Source organism: Cetorhinus maximus, chromosome 26 (assembly GCF_964194155.1).
Source record: "Cetorhinus maximus chromosome 26, sCetMax3.hap1.1, whole genome shotgun sequence".
Taxonomy (NCBI): Eukaryota; Metazoa; Chordata; class Chondrichthyes; order Lamniformes; family Cetorhinidae; genus Cetorhinus; species Cetorhinus maximus.
Window position 1 is genome coordinate 7,528,002 of NC_135904.1, and position 21,619 is coordinate 7,549,620.

The window sequence follows — 21,619 nt, forward strand, 5'->3', positions numbered from 1 at the left end:
CACATAATGCAAATCAGGACAGAATTAAAAATTTATCTCAAACAAACAACTACAGTACAGGAATCCAGTCACCAGAATTTTTTTTCTTTATTTTTTGTTAAATATAGGCATGACAAATTATTTGCAGATATTGACAGTGCCTGTAAAGCCTCCCTTCTCCATACAAGTTTTAGCTATTCAAAAAGAAAATGTTGCCATCACAGCAGAAAGCTATTGAACAGCAATAACAATAATGTGTCAGCAAGCCACAGGAAAGGCATATTGCAGCATTCAACACACTATGCTTGGGGCACATTATCTGCCTGAGTTTAGAAATGCAGAAATCAGAAAATACTAAAAAGGGTCCCGATTGGAAAAGCCACACATCAAGCTACTCTGAGTGAGGTCCTCTGGAGGCAAAAAGCCAAAACTCCAACATTGTCATCTCCTGTATAACATTGGCTAAAATGTAAACATTTACCGTACTATGTTAATTTTAAAACCAACAAAATACTGCAATTAATTAGCATGTATGTTGATGTTTAAATAAATTAAAAATCGCCTGGCATGTTCAAATTTCCTTCAAGCTAGTGGCATTCTAAGAGTTAAAAAAAAGGGTACTCAATTCTGGAAGATACCATCATGCAATAGAATAACCTATATGCCTCCATCTTAAGTGTGGTAACCCTTTCATTTTCACTCTCCCATTAGCTGAAAAAACACTTTCTTGGACAACAGCTGCTAAACTACTGATGTCATCCAAATGTAGACCAGTATTCAGCTTTTATGCAGTGGTAGGCAAACACCAGCAGCATTTGAAACTAAATCACTGGCATAATATGAATAGAAAATGCCAATACTTCCCATAATATATATTTCCAATTATGCATAATTGCATTCACTTTAATATTTAGTAACTCCCCTGTTCTTATTTTAATCTGTACCATCCCACAATCTTCCCTGACGGACCAGTAAGTAGCTGTGCCATACAGATCAGAAAGGACTCCAGATACAACCTTGGATCCATAATAAATTAGCTAACATTTGGTAGGAACAGTGCAATTGACTTGAGTGTCTCTGGGTTACAGGATAAGCAAAAAAAAATAGACAACCAGATTCCCCCAGATTTCTGGGCAGTCATCCCTGCTGGATGTCTGCATGTGTGTTAACGTTGGACAAGGGCAGAATGGGGCTTTGCTATGATGCCCTTTACATTTAATTATTCTGCTACATTCTTGGCCAATACCCAAACATGAGTGCTTGAGGAAGGCACAAGAAGACAACCTACATCTTTGGAACTAGCAAGGAGTCAATGCCGGCGAGGTAAGAAGGGACAGGCGAGAAGAGCTTTTAAAAAAGAGCTAAATAACTGCATTGTGGGACAACCATTTCACCACCTAATGCAATATTATAAAGGAGTTCAAATGTTCACATTTGGAGCTCCCCAATCCATAACCAGGGCTAAGCTTCAGTCAGACACTAGTCCCATTCTGTTTGCTTGTCATTGCTAAAATGGAAGCCACAGAAATGTTTGTCTTACATTCACCAAATATAACAGGAATAACTGTAAAGTTATTTTACGAAGGACTTCAAGACGACTGAAATGATGCAGCTTCAATGTCAGTATGAAAAGGCAGAAATAACATTAAGTTGCTAATATCTTTAATGACAGCAATGCACAAGGTATTTAAGAATCTAATCCAAATACCCACTTTTGAAGCTGAATATTTCATTGTAGGACAGTAGGCCAGATATATCAGCATGGAGAGAACAATGCACTAATGATATCCTGTCTCTTGAAATCTTAAACATAGTTCTAACTTAACATTTCTTAATTGTGCTGTTGACCTCCAGTGACTGAGCATTAATATTACCTTTGTTTTGTTTAGGTCTGGGATAATTTTCATAAATGAGCCAATAAATGAAACAAATCACTTCATCATCAAGCTATGGACTCAATAATGAAGTATTTTAAAAATTTTAGTTAATCAGAAACAGCTGTAATGTCTAAAATTAAACTCTTGCATAGTATATGCACTATCATAAAACTACTCAACCATTTTTTTCCCACACATCTTATAACGCTTGTGGACTGTACCATGCTTAAGAACAAATCATGGATTTAGCTTAAGAATTGTAAGCATTGCACGAGGAGTCATTATTTGACATTTTGTTAGATGAAGCAAAGTGTTGATCATCCAGCCTTTTTGTTTGCATATAAGGCTTGCATACATACCCATGCTCTTGTGACTTTACCTATTAAATTGGGTTATGAACAAATACAATATTGGCAGCCTCAAAACAAACATTACAATTATTCATAAAATGCTGAACCAAAATGCAGTGGCCTGCCACCATATGGCTTATACTGACAATTAAGAGTTCTAACAGTGAACAAATTTCATGGGATTGAGTTAGTTTCCCACAGCTAGTTACTTGGCACATCACTCAAAACAATGAACAGCCTCTATGAAAATTGCTGTCATAATTACAAGTCCATTTAAGGTATGGTCCAATAAATCTAACTAATCACCAGATGGGTACTGTTATTAAAATCTTTGCTAATGGCACAAATAATAACTTCAAACTGAGGCAGCTGCTGACAAGTGTGCAATAACATTTTTTCCAACCAGTGCCATGCAGTTGAGTGATCATTATTGTGGAAGCTTGGAGCACAGCCTACATAAAATGATTTTATTTATCGCATAGAAACAGGTCACTATTCTGAAGCCTTCTTGCAATTTTGATCCAAAGATACTGACTATATGAGTCAACTATAAGCTTATAAATTATATTTCCTATTGTTTAGCTTTATGCTTGAATATTACCAGTAACATAAGCATTGTCAGAAAATCACAAGTAAGGCTATAAAAAGAAATCAAACATTTCAGAGTTTACCACCAAGTCAGTCAGGCTCCTTAATCAAACATCATTCAGAAACCTCTCAGCTTTTGAAATCACTACAGAATCTTTACTGCCAAGGACACCTCATTAAGAGCAAGTCTTGCAAGTGTGCCCATTCTAATAACCTTTGTCTGTGGTGTGTGCCCATTCTCAATTCAATTTGTGTAGCAACCAGGAATGAAATAACCAAACAAATGAAGATGCACAATTATACATCCCCACCAGTTTTTTTCTTGAATGATTTAGAATGTTAAGCCACAACTACATTTAAATTACGTCATTCACATCTGATTGTTGGAGGGGAAAAAACATGGTACAGTAAAATCCTGATGAGTCAAATCCCAGGAGATCCACCCACAAATTCGTGCTCAGCAGAGCTACGTGATAGCCGAGGGAGCCCCATTCACACATAAATGCATCTCTGTGTAACCCGATATGCCTACAAATGCAGTCTGTCAAATATGACAGATTCAAATGCCAAATGAAAACACAGTAAAGCAGTAAATGTGTGAAAAAGTCTTTATTCAATTTGTTCATACCTTCCAATGGCCTGACCTTGCAAAAGGCCAGAGCTTTGCATTGAAAAAACTCGAGCTTAAAAAATCCGCAATCTTTTTCTGCTTAGTGTGTTGTCTTCGGACTTGCACGATACAGCTCACCATGTCACTGAACATATTTTTGGTGTTTTCATGGTGCAATGCAAAATCCCAGAGCATTGCTACTGCCTTTGCAGCATCAGCTAGGGAAACATACACGCATTTATCAGACTCTTCAGGGTCATCAGCCTCCTTGGGCTCCATTATTTTGAGCTCATGTGGTCTAACTCCACTCTGATTGGTCACGCTGTCATATAACAAGCTTAGACAAGTTCAATTAACTGGAATTACCAGCACGGAATTCTGGCTTATCAGAGTCTCTGTGATTTGCTATTCTACCAATGGGAGTGGTTGATGACTTCAACATAATCGGAATTTTGTGTCAGAGTTCGATTCATTGCAATTTCATTGTACATCACTTTGCCCATAAATATATAAATAAACATTCTAATCACTGGATGCCATGGTTTATTGGGAAAATTATGCAAGGAATAAATCAGTGCCAGTTTGAGACCATTGGACACTGCCACAAGTGTGACAACAATTTGCATTTAAAAAGAATTCACTTTGGTAGTAGTAGGGAGATTAATTTTAATTTTTCAAATGCCTTCACTATTTGCTCCTGGGAATTTTGTTAGCCCCTTACGAATACTGTTGAGTTTTACTGAAGAAAAATTGTAGGGGAAGATTAGTATCTTGGGGCAGCATGAAAAAACTGAAAAAATGGATGCAAACCAAGAATATTTTAAATTCTCAGTTATATATGTAATTCTCACCTTCAATATTATATGTTCCATTATCAGTATTATATGGATCTTAAAAAGAGAAACGAATATATAAGAGAACTTGCAGTGCAAAATACTCATTTTAAAATTTTTATCCTTGTTTTCAAATCCCTTCATGACCTCTCCCCCTCCCTATCTCTATAATCTCCTCCAGCCCCAAAACCCTGAAAGATAATTTCATCTAATTCTGGCCTCTTGCGCATACTCCATTTTAACTGCTTCACCACTGATGGTCATGCCTTCAGTTGTCCAGGCTCTAAGCTCTGGAATTTCCTCCTTAAACCTGATTCTCTATTTATCTTTCTTTCCTTTAAGACACTCCTTAAAACCTACCTTTTGGCCATCTGCCCTAAAACTGTTTTAAGAGGTTCAATATCTAAGCTTGCTTTAAACATTCACAAAGCGCTTGGGACAATTTATGTTAAAAGGTAATACATTGTTGTTGTTGTAGCACTATACTTTTATTTACTACCTTGTCAAGACATGGCCTCATTGTTTCAATTTTTTTTTAATGAAACCAACGATATACTTTCTCGTGAGTTCAATTATGTCTCAGTTTCTGTAGATTTTTTTGAAGCCAAGAAGGGCTATGGGAGTTGGGGTGGGGTTAGGAGCAGAGGTGAAGTGGAGGAAAGTATTGAAGTATTTCATGCCAAAAGTACTTTACCTCCACTCGCTTCAAATGACAGTACATTTGATTTCAAATGATACATTTATACACAGGCATAATATCGAAATTCATATCCACATGGCTGTAGGTTATATAGCTTTGAATTTATTTCAAAAACAAATCTTTTATCCCAAGCAAGTCATTTTTGCCCAGCTCAATGCTGCAAGGTTGACTGCTATACTATAGCAACAGTGATCACATTTGTACCTGGAGTACCCACACTTTTGTCTTCAAGGCCACCCCACCCACACTGATATCATGAAACCTGAGGACCATATACAGTTGTATATTTGCCCCATACTGGTGCTCTGGCTACAGACAGCAAGCTGTGTGCTTTGCACTTGGCCACTCAGAACAGTTGACCCCACTATAAATTAGGGTCAGGTCAATTATTTATAGTATGAGCTTTGGGAATTGTGGGGATGGGAATATGTAGGAAGAGAGACTATGTGGCACTATTACATTCATGTAAATGTCTGCAACATCCATTTAATGCGGAAATGACACTTGAAAGAAAAAAATGTTGGCAGTCAAGGTAATGAGGAATGGAAAAACAAAGGCTGACAAAACTCTTTGGCTGACTAGAGAAAAATTTGTAGGAAGGAAAAATTAGAGGTATCAGGCAAGTTTTGGATTGGCAAAGCATTCGCTCCTCCTCCCATTAGATGGATCAAAAATGGAGGATGCAGCAAAGGGGCAGATGGCAGGTGAGGCTGGTGCTCGGAGAGTTGCTTTCGTTGACATAACAAGGTGCCCTCACTAGAGGAAAATAATGCATTTGGATTTGCAGGAGTTTGTGATCACGGTCAATGTGACCACTACCAGTTAGATCTCACAATAGATGTAGATAATGATGACAATCCCCAAGAAAAGCTTCCCAGTTAAGGTAATTTCTTAAAATGTCTTTGCCCAGTTTCACTGCAATACAACTTACCTACATGCATCTTCAATCTGCATCTCAAAATAGCACATCATGCAACGTAACAGATCCAAATTAGAGGAGGGCCCAGAAATACAAGTTCATGGTTCCCATGAGGAAGGCTACCTGTGAAATCCTTGTATAGAAGATAGAGCCTTGTAGGGTCTCTCTAATTTGGACTAGTATCATCCTACTTTTATGTACTACTCTACCTGCTCAGACACAGAGCAACACATAGTACCTTTTACATAGAAAGACCTTTCAAGGTGTTTCAGAGGTATAATCAGACATAAATGGATGTCAAGGAAATGAGGAAGGGTGATCAGTAGCACAATTAAGAGATGGGATTTAAGGAGGCGGAGGCTGGGAGGGAATTGTACAGCATGAGCCTAAGCGACCAGAGATTGAAATGACCCATCTTTTTGACTGACCTTTCCTTCAGATAACTTGAAAGTAAAATTACTGACAGGATAATGCCTTAAGGGGGCGAATACATTCTGGAGTGAAAAATTCACTGAATTCACCGTGGGCCATGATTTCTGACCATTTTGGGAGTCAAACCTGAGTTGCTAGATTGCAGGAAAATAGGTTATTGGCTCCACAGATTATGCTCTCCACAGTTGAATAGCTTGCTGACACACAGTAAGTACACAAGTATAAGACAGTCAGAGACCTTGGAACTTATCCCAACAATACCAATAGGTGGTGGTGATTTAGGAGGTACCATCTTTAAAAAATGTCGTGTGTTTAAGCGTTAATTTTAATGAATCTGAATGTTACACTTTACAGAATGTTCTGTGAATACAAATGCAGTTTCTAAAGCTTTTTTTTTTTAAAACTTGCTCTTTCTTTACAATAAATTATAGATCACTGAAAGCTTGTTCTCTACCCAGCATACATAACAGATTCAGAATTCAATTAAATCCATTTAGAATCCCAAGAGAGCAAGGCATGTACAGTAGTTGTACTCTGCCCGAGTTGGGGAAACCTGCAGAAAATGCAACCCAACATATCAAGGGACTGTATTTTGTCTGAAGTGCTATTCAAGATTGGATTTGATTTACTGTAAATTCACCAAAGTTTCTGAAACATCTGAAAGCATCCATGCCTTTGCTACCACTAGATTCAACTATCCTAAAGCACTCCTGGCTGGCCTCCCACATTCAACCCCTCATGAGCCTGAGGTCATCTAAAACTCTGCCATCTGTATCCTTTACTCATTCCAATCCCCATTCACCTATTACACCTGTGCTCGCTGACCTATACTGGCTCGCAGTTAAGTGATGCCTCAGTTTTAAAACCCTCCCTGGCTCCCGATCTCTGTAATCTCCTCCAGCCCAATAACCTTTTGAGATATTTGTGCTCCTCCAATTCTGCTACAAAAATAAAATACTGCAGCTGCTGGAAATCTGTAATAAAAACAGAACATACTGGAAATACTCAGCAGGCCTGGCAACATTTGTGGAGGACGAAGCAGAATTAATGTTTTAGGTCTGTTACTTTTCATCAGAATATTAAATATTTATCTCCATCTTCTCTTCAACAAACCTACCACCGCACCCTCTACCCAGCTCCCCAACGTGATTCAAAGCCACTATCAGTTTCTGCCTCAAAAAATGAACTTGTCTATTCTTTCCAACTATGATCCCACCTCCAATCTTCCACTTTCCTCAAGTTCTGGTCATCAACTACTTTGCAACTTTCTGGTTTGAGTTAATCTGATCAGCTGAAAATACTGAGGCTACATTATTCAAGATCACAAAAAGGTAAAAGACCTGTCTCACTGTTGCTAATTCTGTTCAAACATCTGTTCTTCACCTCCATGATGCAACTAACATATGCTACTTTATAGACATTATATGGCTGTTTCTTATTCCTGTGCCTAAAGATTACATTTAATGTACCATAAAGGTTCCTGCTGCTGATCACTATCCAGGAGTTACTCTGTGATCATCTGATTAGAACATGGTCTAGTATCAGCTTTTAAGACCACCAAAATTCACTTGTCAAGGCTCAAGGATGAGCAGCCAATCATTTGGATGAAATACCTGATGAGAAAGTAAGAAGGGAAAAAAAATACTTGTATTTTTAACCTGCACCTTACCCAAAGGCACCATGGGCATGTCTTCATCACATGGACTGCATCGGTTCAAGAATAAGGCCCACCATAAGTTCCACAAAATCAGCTAACAATCAACATTGAGCATAACCAGGTTTTTTGACTTGAGGCCATCACAACTTAGCCCAACTCTTTCTGCATCTAGCAGCAAACGCGCACTTTCAACAGGTTTGAGAAATGTTGAACAGGAGCAGGAATCCTGGCTGATTATATCTCCCTCAACAACACAAAGGACACAAAAGGTCAATTATTGGCATCATACTCTGTATTTTTTAACATTGTAAATCAAGATCAACATAGAACCTTCCTGCACTCAAACTAGATATTATGTGATGAAACTCAAAATACTTTTTTTTTTGTTCTTCAGGCCAGGAACTGGCCTTGCATGCCTGCGCAGGGGGAAAGCAGCAAAGAAGTGAAACAGTGCGAAAAAAGGTCAGGTGACCTGAATGCACCATTCTGGGGGAAAGTGTCCCAGGGAGCAGGATACAGGGAACAGGGAGTGGGCCAGAAAGAGGTCCCCAAAGGAAGTCCTAGGCTAGGGACACAGACAGGGATTAGAAAGAGGTCCCTTAAGTGAAGTTAAAAGTAAGGAGCAGAGAAACAGGCTCCAAATTAAAGACAGAGCTTCAGAGAGCAGACTTGAAGAAAAGTAGGCTCGAGAGAAGCCCAGAAGATCCAAGAGGGCAGCCTAAGGTTGACTCCTTACTGTGGGCCCTTAGGAACAATGGTGTTCTGTTTGACATGGTCGAGGATCTGAAATTGTGCTTGGAAGGTGAAGCTAAGTGTACATGGAGATCCAGGGGAAAGGAATCTCAGAAGGCGAGATTGAAAAGAGGTGGATCCTTATTGAAGCCGTCCGAGTGGGAGCTACATTTGGAGAGAACTCCAAGGCGAGTTCTTCAGATGTGAAGATTGGAATTTCCCATGAGAGTTTCAGTGAGACCAGTTGGCTCACGATGTGACAAGCACCTGGAGTGGGTTGTTGAGAGATCCATGGAATCTGCTTTGGTCGCATGTGTCATTAACTTTGCAGTGTGGTATTCTGACCACTGTTTGCCTGTTAATTCACATGTACTGCATACTTACCCTGATTACTAGAGTATAAGTTCGATATGATAATTTTTTAATCTTTCCTAATTTGTATGTACGGTTAAAGATATAGCTGGGGTGAAGGAAGAGTGAATATTTGAATCATATTTTTGTGTTCGTATTGAGGTCTTTCTAACCTTGTCTGGGGTAATATAGTTCACTTTTCTTGTTTAATAAAGGTTTTTTCCTGCATTTTAAAAGTTCATCAACAGACTCTTGTGAATTTGTTCAGCAACTTTCTTCCACAGTTTCTAAAAAAAACTTAGGATCTATGAAGTCAGGTTTCACTCTGGGATCTGACTTGTCCAGTATCAACATCAGCTAGGATCGTAACAATAAGCATACTTTCTCTCCTCCATGGAAGTTAAGAGCTTTACTCATGTTTTTAAGCCACCAGGTGAGATACATAAATGTGTTTGTTCCTACTCCCTTTTAGATGTCCTTGTACCACTTGTCAGAATAGTAGTTAGGTGGTTGGCTGCAGCCAATTCTTGTTGCTAGGTTGCGTGCATAACAAGCCAGAAAAATTCTTTAAAAAATTAAAATACGGTAGATGCGGAAAATCAAGAAGTGGTGGAAACACTCAGCTGGTCATACAGCATCTGAGGAGACAAAAATAGGGTTAAAGCCATCAAATGAATGACCTGATGCGTGGTTTTTTTAAATTTCAGAATAATTCTTGATGTTTTCCACTTGTGGCCTCCAATGAGCACCTATTTAACAACAACCAAAAAATGTAACTCCTGGGTTAACCACAACAGTTTTCATTTTGCCAACATGAAAAATTCTCAATTTCTTAACATTTCCAGTTGTAGACATTCATCAAGATAAGCAATGCTAAGCATACACTATAAAATCAAAAAGGCAGGATTTCAAGATAGCAATCTTATCTAGGTTCGGGTGACATTAAGAAATCGTTATAGCTTTGTTATTTTGTTTTATGATGCAGCCCGAAGACCTCAATCAGACTACTGTTTTACAACCTGCTCAGTTGTGAATTTGTTGCTCTACGATTGTGGGAAGAATTGAATCCAGCCATCAACAAGCTGAAATTAAATTTTTCTTAGGAAGAATTCTGAGACAAATTAAACTTTGCAATTAGAGACAGTAAAAACTATATTAACTAGCAAATTTTGAACCCTCTGTAAAGTATCCTGCACAAAAAGCACTATCCTTTGCCATCGCAGACCTCTTCTTCAATTCATTACCCAATTGAATTGCTCACTGACATTTCACTCTGAAGTGACAATCTGACTCAAAAAGGTTTTTTACCTGTGACAACAGTTCAACCGAGAAGATAAGCGTACGGTTTATTTATCAGTAGTAAGAATAAAGAAAAACTGTAAAAATAGGCTTGGAAGAACTGTACTGCAAACAGCTGTAAAAACCCAAGTCAAAGCAAGTAATATATTGTAAGACAACAATTTTTGTAGCAACACACTTCCCTAAAGAATCTCTTTACTAAAATTGGATACGCATCATAAATCAACATGCACCAGATCTAAAAGTACAATTAAACTTGCATTCACCTAATATCTTTAAATAGGTTTTCGTTGCAGGATGGGGAGGTAGGAAAAAAGAGAACATAGGATAAAGAGATAAAAAGGATAAAGTAACAGATATCAACCGGAATCTTATAGAGGCAACAGGGCCACGGTCACCGTCTGAAGAGCCTGCAAGAGCTCTGCTTCGCCTTTTTCCAGGAAAGCCTGCCACATCATGTGTCACTCAGGCACTTGACAGGCCAGTGGCAGGCCATTCCTGGGATCAAGGGCCCTGGAGCAGAGACCAGTCCTACCAGCCAAAGCTCTACTGAACACCAGTGCCACGAGGGAGGCGGTGGCTGCTGCTATGATTAACAAGGCGATGAAAGGTTATCAGGATAGGCAGGAGGTTACCATTAGATCAGCCATGATCTTATTGAATGGTGGAGCTCCTGCTCCTAACTCGTATGTTTGTTTGACCTTGCAAAGAGATTGACAATAGATAAAAAACAGACCCTCAATGTCTCTACTTAAGTGGATAGTAGTTTTTAAAAGTGAGCAATGCTAGAGCATGGGGAGAAGTCTATATTGTTAATTAACATGGATTACAAAAGTAAAGAATTAGGTAATTAAATGCTGAATTGGAGGTGTGTCTAGGGACCAAGTGGAGTGGGAGGTTTGTGGAGATGATGAGTTTAAGGTTGGGGAGAGAGGGAGGATGCTGTGCTTTGTAGGTTTGGATGAGAGGGCTGAGGCCATCTGCATGGCCGCCTTTACTTTGCAGCCATAACCATAAACTGATCTTGTTTAGTGCAGTGAAGAGTGTTTTTTTAAAATATTGTTGCGATGACTGGAAAGGTCTTTAAATATGCTTTAATTACCTTGGTGAGATACTTGAGACACCACACTCGACACCAGATCTGCTATCACTCTAGTTTCCTTCGCATCCTCTCCACCCTTCTTCCTCAAACTTGTTTCTTCCCATGAGAATAATCTCTTTCTCCGATTACCTCTACACCCAAATTCTGACAGCTTGATTACCTTACTTGGCTGCTGTAAATTGTTAATGAACCCTCTTACTTAAGCATTATTCATTTCCCTTTTCAAACCACCAATTTTCTATCACTGCATGGTGCCCTCCTCAAAAGAACACCCACTTTTGACTGATCGATCTTCTTCAACTTCATTTAATCTCTAATCTCCTTTTACTCTCATGTTTACACCTCTAATCTCATACCACCTTCATGAACCCTTTGTCAATTTTGACTTAATGGTAACATTCTTATCTCTTCCTTAGAAGGTTTTTGGTCCCTGTACCACTTCAGAGACTTTTGCACATAATCCAAGCTGTACTGTCTACCTTTCAGATGTGACTTTTATAATCCATGTTAATTAATAACAAACTTCTCCCCATGCTCTAGCATTGCTCACTTTTTAAAACTACCATCCACTTAAAAAGCAGACCCTTAATGTCTCTACTTATCTATTGTCAATCTCTTTGCAAGGTCAAACGAACATACGAGTTAAGAGCAGGAACAGGCCACTTGGCACTTCGAGCCTGCTCCACCATTCAATAAGATCATGGCTGATCTCATGGTAACCTCCTGCCTATCCTGATAATCTTTCATCGCCTTGTCAATCAAGAATCTAATTCTGCCTTGAAACAACAAAGACTCTACTTCCACTGCCTTACGAGGAAGGGAGTTCCAAAGAATCACGACCCTCAGAGAAAGAATTCCTACTGACCTCTGTCTTAAATGGGTGAATTGGTTACCCCTTATTTTTAAAACAGTGACCCCTAGTTCTAGATTCTCCCATAGAAGGAAACATCCTCTCCACATCCACCCTGTCAAGACCCCTCAGGATCTCCTATTTCAATAAAGTCACTTCTTAGTCTTCTAAACTCCAGCGGATACAAGCATAGCCTGTCCAATCTTTCCTCATAAGACAACCTGCCCATTCCTGGTATTTGTTTAATAAACCTTCTCTGAACTGCTGCTAATGCATTTACATCCTTCCTTAATTAAGGAGACCAATAGTGTACACAGTGCTCCAAGATGTGGTCTCACCAGTGTCCTGTACAACTGGAGAATAAGCTCTCTACTTTTATATTCAATTTGCCTTACAATAAATGATAATATTGTATTAGCTTTCCTGATTACTTGCTGTATCAGCATACTAGCCTTTTGTGGTTCATGCACCAGGACATCCATATCCCTCTGAACCTCAGAGCTCTGCAATCTGACTATTTAGATACTATGTTTTTTTCTTCTTCCTGCCAAAATGGACAATTTCACATTTTCCCACATTATACTACATCTGTCAAATCTTCGCCCACTCGCTTAACCTATGTCCCCCTGTAGCCTCATGTTCTCTTTGCAACTTGCTTTCCTACCTATCTTTGCGTCATCAGCAAATTTAACAAACACACATTCTGCCCCTTCAATTCATTTATATAGAAGTTGAGGGCCCAGCACTGATCCCTGAGGCACATCGCTCGTTACATCACGCCAACCAGAAAAAGATCCACTTATCGTTACCCTGTTTCCATTTAGCTGGCCAATCCACGCCAATATGTTACCCCCTACACCATGAGTTTTTATTTTCTGCAATAACCTTTGATGTGGCACCTTATCAAATGCTTTTGGGAAATCTAAGTACAGTGCATCCACAGGCTCCCCATTATCCAAAGCACATGTGACTCCTTCAAAGAACTTCAATAACTTGGTTAAACATGTTTTCCCTTTCACAAAACCATGTTCACTCTGCCTGATTGTCTTGAATTTTTCGAAGTGCCCTGCTATAACATCTTTCCTAATAGCTTCCAACATTTTCCCTATGACAGATGTTAGGCTAACTGGCCTGTAGTTTCCTGCTTTGTCTCCCTTCCTTTTTGAATAAAGGAGTTGCATTTGCTATTTTCTAATCTAATGGAACCTTCCCCGAATCCAGGGAATTTTGGAAAACTTAAACCAAACGCATCAACTATCGCATTAGCTACTTCTTTTAAGGCCCTATGAAGAAGTCCATCAATACCTACGGACTTGCCAGCCTGCAACTCTAACAATTTGCTAAGTATATTTCCTTGGTGATTGTAATTTACCCGAGTTCCTCCCTCCCTTCCATTTCCTGATTTACAGCTATTTCTGGGATGTTACTTTTATCCTCTTTAGTGAAGACCGATGCAAAATATCTGTTCAATTCATCTGCCTTTGCCTTATTTTCCATTACTAATTCCCAGATTCACACTCTATAAGGCCAATACTTATTTTGTTAACTCTTTTCTTGTTTAAATATCTATAGAATCTCTTATGATCCATCTTTATATTGCTAGCTAGCTTTCAATTTTTCCCTCCTTATTAATCTTGTCATTCTTTGCTGTTCCTTATATTCTGTCCAATTTTCTGACTTACCACCCTTCTTTGCACAATTATATACTTTTTCTTCAAGTTTGATACTGTCTAACTTTTTTTTAGTTAGCCATGGATGGTGTGTCCTCCCCTTGGAATGTATCTATTCTGTGTATTCTGGAATATCCCCTTAAATGTCAGCCACTGCATCTCCATGTCTTTTCCCTTAATCTCTACTTTAGCTAGTTCATGCCCTCATAATTGCCCTTACTTAAGTTTAAAATACTAGTCTTAGGCCCACTCTTTCCTCCCTCAAACTGAATGCAAAATTCAAACATATTATGATCGCTGCTACCCAGAGGTACGTGCCTTCACTATGGGGTTATCAACTTATCCTATCTCATTGCTCAATACCAAAGCAGCCTGCTCTCTGGTTGGGTCCAGAATGTGCTGTTCTAAGAAACTATGATCATTCTATGAACTCATCTGGACTACCTTTGCCCATCTGATTTTTCTAGTCTATATGTAGATTAAAATCCCCTATGATTATCGCCGTATCTTTTTGACAAGCTCTCATTATCTCTTCTTTTACATTCTGTACTACCATTAGTCACAATTAGGGGGGGCCATACACCACTCCAAGTGACTTCTTGCCTTTGTTATTTCTCATTTCAATCCACACCACTTCTACATCCTGGTTTCCTGAACTTAGGTCATCACTCTAATGCGCTAATACTATCATTAATTAGCAGAGCCACCCAGCCACCTTTCCTAGCTTCCTGTCCTTCCTAAGAGTAATGAACCCTTCAAAATTCAGGTCCCAATCTATGTCATCCTGCAGCCATGTCTCTGTAATGGCTATCAGATCGTGCTTATTTATTTCTAGTTGCTCTGTTCATCTGTTTTGTTTCAAATGCTACATGCATTCAGATACAGAGCCTCTACTTTTGTCTTTTTATTTTTGTAACCTCTAGCCTTGATTGCTGTTTCACTCTTAGATTTGTACTCTCTATCCCTTCCTGCCGCATTCTGTTTATCATTTCCCATATTAATATCTTTCTCTTGCCTTGTCTCTGCTCTTTGGTTTACTGCATCTTCCCAAATTTGATCCCTTGCCCCCACTAATTAGTTTAAAACCCTCTGTACTTCCTTCCTTATGCAGCTTGCTAGAACACCAGTCCCAGATTGGCTCAGATGTACAACTGTACAGATCACACTTTCCCCAGTACTGGTGCCAGTGCCCCAATAAACCAGAACTCACTTCTCCCACACCATTCTTTGAGCCATGCATTCATTTCTCTAATCTTACTTGCTCTATGCCAATTTATACATGGTTTAGGTAACAATTCAGAGATTATTACCTTTGAGGTTCTGCTTTACAGTTTGGTGCTTAGCTCCTCACACTCTCTGCAAAGCCTCTTACCTAGTTTTACCTACGTCATTGGTACCTATGTGGACCACAACAAGTGGGTCCTTCACATCAACATCCCCCCGCCAATGCAAGTTCCTGTCCAGCCCTGAAAAAATATCCTGAACCCTGACACTGGGCAGGCAACACAGTTGCCTGGACTTTCGCTCTTTGCTGCAGAGAATTGTCAATTCTCCTCACTATAATGTCTCCTGCTACCACTACAATCCTTTTCACTCCCCCCACTTGAATAGCTTCCTGTACCATGGTGCCATGGTCAGTTTACTCATCGACCCCGCAGTCCCCACTATCATCTAAACAAGCTTACAGAATCTCAAACCTATTCGACAATGGCAAAGGCTGAGGCTGCTTCACTCTTGCCCACTGGATCCCTTTACCTGCCTCACTCGCAGTTACACCCTCTTGTCCCTGAATACTGATCAAATCAGAAGACGCTATCCCAAGTGGTGCGACTGCCTCCTGGTACAAAGCATCCAGGTAACTTTCCCCCTCTCTGATGTGCTGTAGTATCTGCAGCTCGGCCTCCAGCTCAATGACTCCAAGTTGAAGCTCCTCGAGCCACAAACACTTGCTGCAGACGTATTTGCCCTGGATCACAATGGCATCCAGGAGCTCCCACATGCTGCAGCCATGACACATCACCTGTCCTGACATCCTTAATGTATTTTAATTAATTACTTAATTATATTATTCACTTATTTATTTGACTAAGTGGGTACCACTAAATTTTCACCAATCTTGGTTGCATTTCCACCCAGAACACAGATCAGCCTGGTCAAAAAACACCAAATGATATCCTGAAATACTGATCTAGGTTCCTTCTACCTTCCCTGACATGCTAAGCACCACTGACCACTCCATTCTCCTTCCTAATCCATCCCTGCCATAGTATGGTCTCATGCTTGTATTCATCCTTATCCCAGCATAGCAAATATGTCTGTTGACAGTCATTTTTAGAAGGGAACCATCACTGACCCCCTCATTCATCATTTATATGCATCATTCACAAGCATGGAATCAATTTCCATATGTACACTGACTACACACAGCTTTACTCCTCTACCATTACAGCCATAAACTACTTCCCAAAAATCAAATCTGGACTAGTTAAAATTCCCTCCAGTTTGTTAACAATCACTAATCCATCCTTCTTAGCTCAGTACATTGTTCATTAACCTTTCTGGTTACCCTAGGCTAAATTAAGAGTGGTACAACCATGATGTATACTTTAACTTGAGCTTTTAACTTCACTTGAAAAGCATGTTGTGATATAAAATAATAAACTCTCTCTGAAACAAAACGGTCTTACAGCTGTACCTCTCCCTTGCCACTGATGAAATCTTAAATCCAGACCTTCACTTCTAAGGTTCATATTTAAAACAGAAAAAAAACAGGAAAAATTCAGCAGGTTGAGCAGCATCTATGGAAAATAGCAGTCAATGTTTCAGGATCTGACCCTTTGTTATTACTAATCTTGGAGAGCCAAAAGCTTGAAACATTGCCCACAGATGTTGCGCAAGTTGCTGAGCACTTCCAGCATTTAAAAAAAGTGATTCTTTGCATCTGCTGCATTTTGTTGTGAGATTTTTTATAACAGTCTCTGTGCTACCCTGCCCATCTCCAAACATTAGCTACCCCAGAGCTTTGCAACACTTGTACACTGTGGCAAACCCATTACCTCAGTTCTTTTAATTCCAAATGATTTAATTTAACAATCCTAATCTTCATGTTCAAATTCTTCTATGGTTTTGCTCCAATCTATATGAGCAACTGTTTCAAACCACACATCCACATATTCCACTGTGTTACAGCTTGATTTTTCTACCACTGGAGATCAATCACTTGAGTGTTGTGTCACATACTACTGCTCTCCCAAAAAACATGCAGTCTCTTTTTCCACACTTTTCACAAAAATTCTTCCCTTCAATGACCACTGTTGTCTTTGGCATATTCAATTGCTGTAGAAATTAGAAATATAAAGGAAAATGTGCATAGTTTATGCTTTTATGAAGGTTTGCCATGTTTAGAATTGAACTACTGTATGTTGTCTATTCAAGTTTCATACTGTTATTTTCATATAGCATAGTTCTCTTATTGCACCTTGAATGAACAGTTTATTCTCGAATTACAAGTATTTAAAAATGCAACATTCTACCAATCTTTGTTAGCTTTGTACTAGAGACTAAAGGAAACCGGAACTCACCTTTTTCACTTTCGTGATAGATCAACTCCATAAATCAACATCAAGTTATACTGATGACCCCCAATGCAATATTCATCTTCTATTGCAGAAAAAGATGTCTGAACTTGGTTTAGTATCCTGATATCCTACAGGTGACACTGGAATTTAAAAAAAATAATGATACAGTCAGTCAATAACAATTCTAGATTTTCTTTGGTGTTTGACATGTCAGATTGAGAAAAGTCCTCTTCCTTTACATTTCCTCCTTTCAAACAATGACATAAAATTTTAAAAAATCCTGTTTCAAGTCAACACCTCCTATATTCAACTCTTCACTGATGTGAATGTACTAGTTAATACCAGGATACATTTTCTTCTAAAAAATGTCCTTGTTACACCAAGTTAGTTGATCTCTGCCTGGGCATTGGCCACAACAATAACTAGCATTTATACAGTATCTTTAATGTGGTGAATTGTTCCCAAGTGCTTAAAAGGAGCATTATCAAACAATAATTTAGCACCAAACCACAAAAGGATATATTAAGACAGGTGACCTAAAGCTTGGTCAAAGTAGTAGGTTTTAAGAAGTGCCTTAAAAAAGAATGAGTGCATGAAAAACAAAGAACAAGAGAGCGTGAAAAAGGAGAGAGAAGAGTAGAGGTGACAGGTAAATGGGACTTGGTGCAAGTCGAGATAAAAGGTGATATGATTAATACTTTTAAAGAACTGCAATTATTTGTGTCTAGTGACATTAATTTGCATTTCAAAAGCTTTGAATTTGTTTGGTGAGGAAAGGAAGGAAGAAAAAGACGACCAGGAAGAATGTTTCCTACTCAGAAGAAAGTTTGGATGTCTTTCTTACAATCAAAGCTCATCTGATGAACTCTATAATTACCAGAATACCACAAAATAATGGCATGAAACACTAGTGCCTATATAAAAAATACCAACTGCAAAGAGTAATTATTTCATAAATGCAGTTGTGCAGTCAATTTGTCAGACCTATAATCTAGCATGCCTGCTAATTCATTGTGATGTGAATTCACACAGCAATTTGATTATAACCAATGCAGAAAATACACAGTAACAGATTCCAAGTTATTTGATACATCGTGCAACCACACAGAAACATATGCACTGGCTTCATAAGACATTAAATTATGGGGGTGGTTATGGGAACTATCTTTTCAATATTATGGATTTACACCAAGGCCATAAATAATAGGCAATGAAAATACACATTTAAGATTCCTGAAAACACTGTTGTATCTATCCAGCAAAATACTATTCCCATCGGTAATATAATAAATTGAGGAAAACCTTGCTAATACAAATGTGATACAGGCTATGCAGTCTTCAACAATTCCCATCCGTTGAAAAGAAAGTTATGGTTGGCAATAACAATAAAGGTCATTAAGACAAAGTGTGTGTTAAATCAAATTACAAATGGAACTCAATCGATCACTTTCACAATGCCTTATTGACAAAGCACTTCAAATAGTTACCGGAAACTTTACATTTATAGACTTGTACAATTGTCACCGTCTAATGTAGGGAAACACAGGATCTCATTTGTGCACAGCAAGTTCCCACAAAAAGTAAAGGTATGAGCAGATAATGTTTTAATGTTAAAAGCAAGAAACTGCAGATGCTGGAAATCCAAAACAAAAATAAAAATGCCTGGAAAACTCAGCAGATCTGACAGCATCTGCGGAGAGGAACACAGTTAACCTTTTAGAGTCCGTATGACTCTTCAACAGAACTAAGGAAAAGTAGAAGAGAGGTGAAATATAAGCTGGTTTAAGGGGGGGGTGGGACAAGTAGAGCTGGATAGAGGGCCAGTGATAGGTGGAGATAGCCAAAAGATGTCATAGACAAAAGGTCAAAGAGGTGTTGACGGTGGTGATATTAGCTAAGAAATGTGCTAATAGGTGACATTAAGGGTTGAAAGCAGGACAAGCAAGGTACAGATAGCCCGAGTGGGGGTGGGGTGAGGGGAAGGGATTGAAATAGGCTAAAAGGTAGAGATAAAATAATGGATGGAAATACATTTAAAAATAATAGAAATAGGTGGGAAAAGAAAAATCTATATAAATTATTGGAAAAAAGGGAGATCGGAAAGGGCGTGGGGATGGAGGAGAGAGTTCATGATCTAAAATTGTTGAACTCAATATTCAGTCTGGAAGGCTGTAAAGTGCCTAGTTGGAAGATGAGGTGCTGTTCCTCCAGTTTGCGTTGAGCTTCACTGGAACAATGCAGCAGGCCAAGGACGGACATGTGGGCATGAAAGCAGGGTGGAGTGTTGAAATGGCAAGCGACAGGGAGGTCTGGGTAATGCTTGCAGACAGACCGAAGGTGTTCCGCAAAGCGGTCACCCAGTCTGCGTTTGGTCTCTCCAATGTAGAGGAAACCGCATTGGGAGCAGTGAATGCAGTAGACTAAGTTGAGGGAAGTGCAAGTGAAATGCTGCTTCACTTGAAAGGAGTGTTTGGGCCCTTGGACGGTGAGGAGAGGGGAAGTAAAGGGGCAGGTGTTGCACCTTCTGCGGTTGCATGGGAAGGTGCCGTGGGAGGGGGTTGAGGTGTAGGGGGTGATGGAGGAGTGGACCAGAGTGTCCCAGAGGGAACGATCCCTGCGGAATGCCGCCGGGGGGGGAGGGTGAAGGGAAGATGTGTTTGGTGGTGGCATCATGCTGGAATTGGCGGAAGATGATCCTTTGAATGCGGAGGCTGGTGGGGTGATAAGTGAGGGCAAGGGGGACCCTATCATGGTTCTGGGAGGGAGAGGAAGGTGTGAGGGCGGATGCGCGGGAGATGGGCTGGACACGGTTGAGGGCCCTGTCAACCACCGTGGGTGGAAAACCTCGGTTAAGGAAGAAGGAAGACATGTCAGAGGAACTGTTTTTGAAAGAGGCATCATCAGAACAGATGCGACGGAGGCGAAGGAACTGAGAGAATGGGACGGAGTCCTTACAGGAAGCGGGGTGTGAGGAGCTGTAGTCGAGGTAGCTGTGGGAGTCGGTAGGCTTGTAATGAATATGGTGGACAGTCTATCACCAGAAATTGAGACAGAGAGGTCAAGGAAGGGAAGGGAAGTGTCAGAGATGGACCATGTGAAAATGATGGAGGGGTGGAAATTGGAAGCAAAGTTAATAAATTTTTCCACGTCCAGACGAGAGCACGAAGCAGCACCGAAGTAATCATCGATGTACCGGAGAAAGAGTTGTGGGAGGGGGCCGGAGTAGGACTGGAACAAGGAATGTTCCATATACCCCATAAAGAAACAGGCATAACTGAGGCCCAAGCGGGTACCCATAGCCACACCTTTTATTTGGAGGAAGTGAGAGGAGTTTAAGGAGAAATTGTTCAGCGTGAGAAGAAGTTCAGTCAGACAGAGGAGAGCAGTGGTGGATGGGGATTGTTCGGGCCTCTGTTCGAGGAAGAAGGGGAGAGCCATCAGACCATCCCGGTGGGGGATGGAGGTGTAGAGGGACTGGACGTCCATGGTGAAGAGGCGGCGGTTGGGGCCAGGGAACTGGAAATTGTTGATATGATGTAGGTGTCAGAGGAATCACGGATGTAGGTGGGAAGGGACTGGACAAGGGGAGGGAGAATGGAGTCGAGATAGCAAGAAATGAGTTCCGTGGGGCAGGAACAGGCTGACATGATCGGTCTGCCAGGACAGTCCTGTTTGTGGATTTTGGGTAGGAGGTAGAAGCGGGCCATCCGAGGTTGGGCGACTATGAGGTTGGAAGCTGTGGAAGGAAGATCTCCAGAGGAGATGAGGTCAGTGACAGTCCTGGAAACAATGGCTTGATGTTCAGTGGTGGGGTCATGGTCCAGGGGGAGGTAGGAGGAAGTGTCTGCGATAGTTGGTTGAGATATAAATATTGATCAGGACAATAGAAGTTCTCTTCTTCAAATGGGGCCATGGGTGCTGTTATGTTCATCTGTGGGGCCTCGGCTTAACATCTCATCTGAAAAGTGGCACCTGCAACAGTGAAGCACTGAAATAGCAATTACCCTTATGTATTTTAATTGTGGATCAGGGTCAGTCTGTTCTCATTGGGCAGAATCGTCCCAGTCTCATGGGGACAGGGTTCAAAGCAGG

The 21,619-nt window shown here is 40.1% G+C and overlaps 1 protein-coding gene across 7 annotated transcripts in view; it reads right to left on the reverse strand.

The window, feature by feature from the left end:
• Positions 1-21,619, reverse strand: part of glceb (glucuronic acid epimerase b) — a 124,974-nt gene that overhangs the window by 69,276 nt on the left and 34,079 nt on the right. For 4 of the 7 annotated variants that reach the window (XM_078530052.1, XM_078530051.1, XM_078530055.1 and 1 more), the window contains exon 2: positions 17,531-17,667. The exons of the other annotated variants lie outside the window; for them this stretch is intronic. The gene's annotated coding sequence lies outside the window, so the exon portion shown is untranslated. The remainder of the gene's footprint in view (positions 1-17,530; positions 17,668-21,619) is intronic. 7 annotated transcript variants of the gene reach the window in all.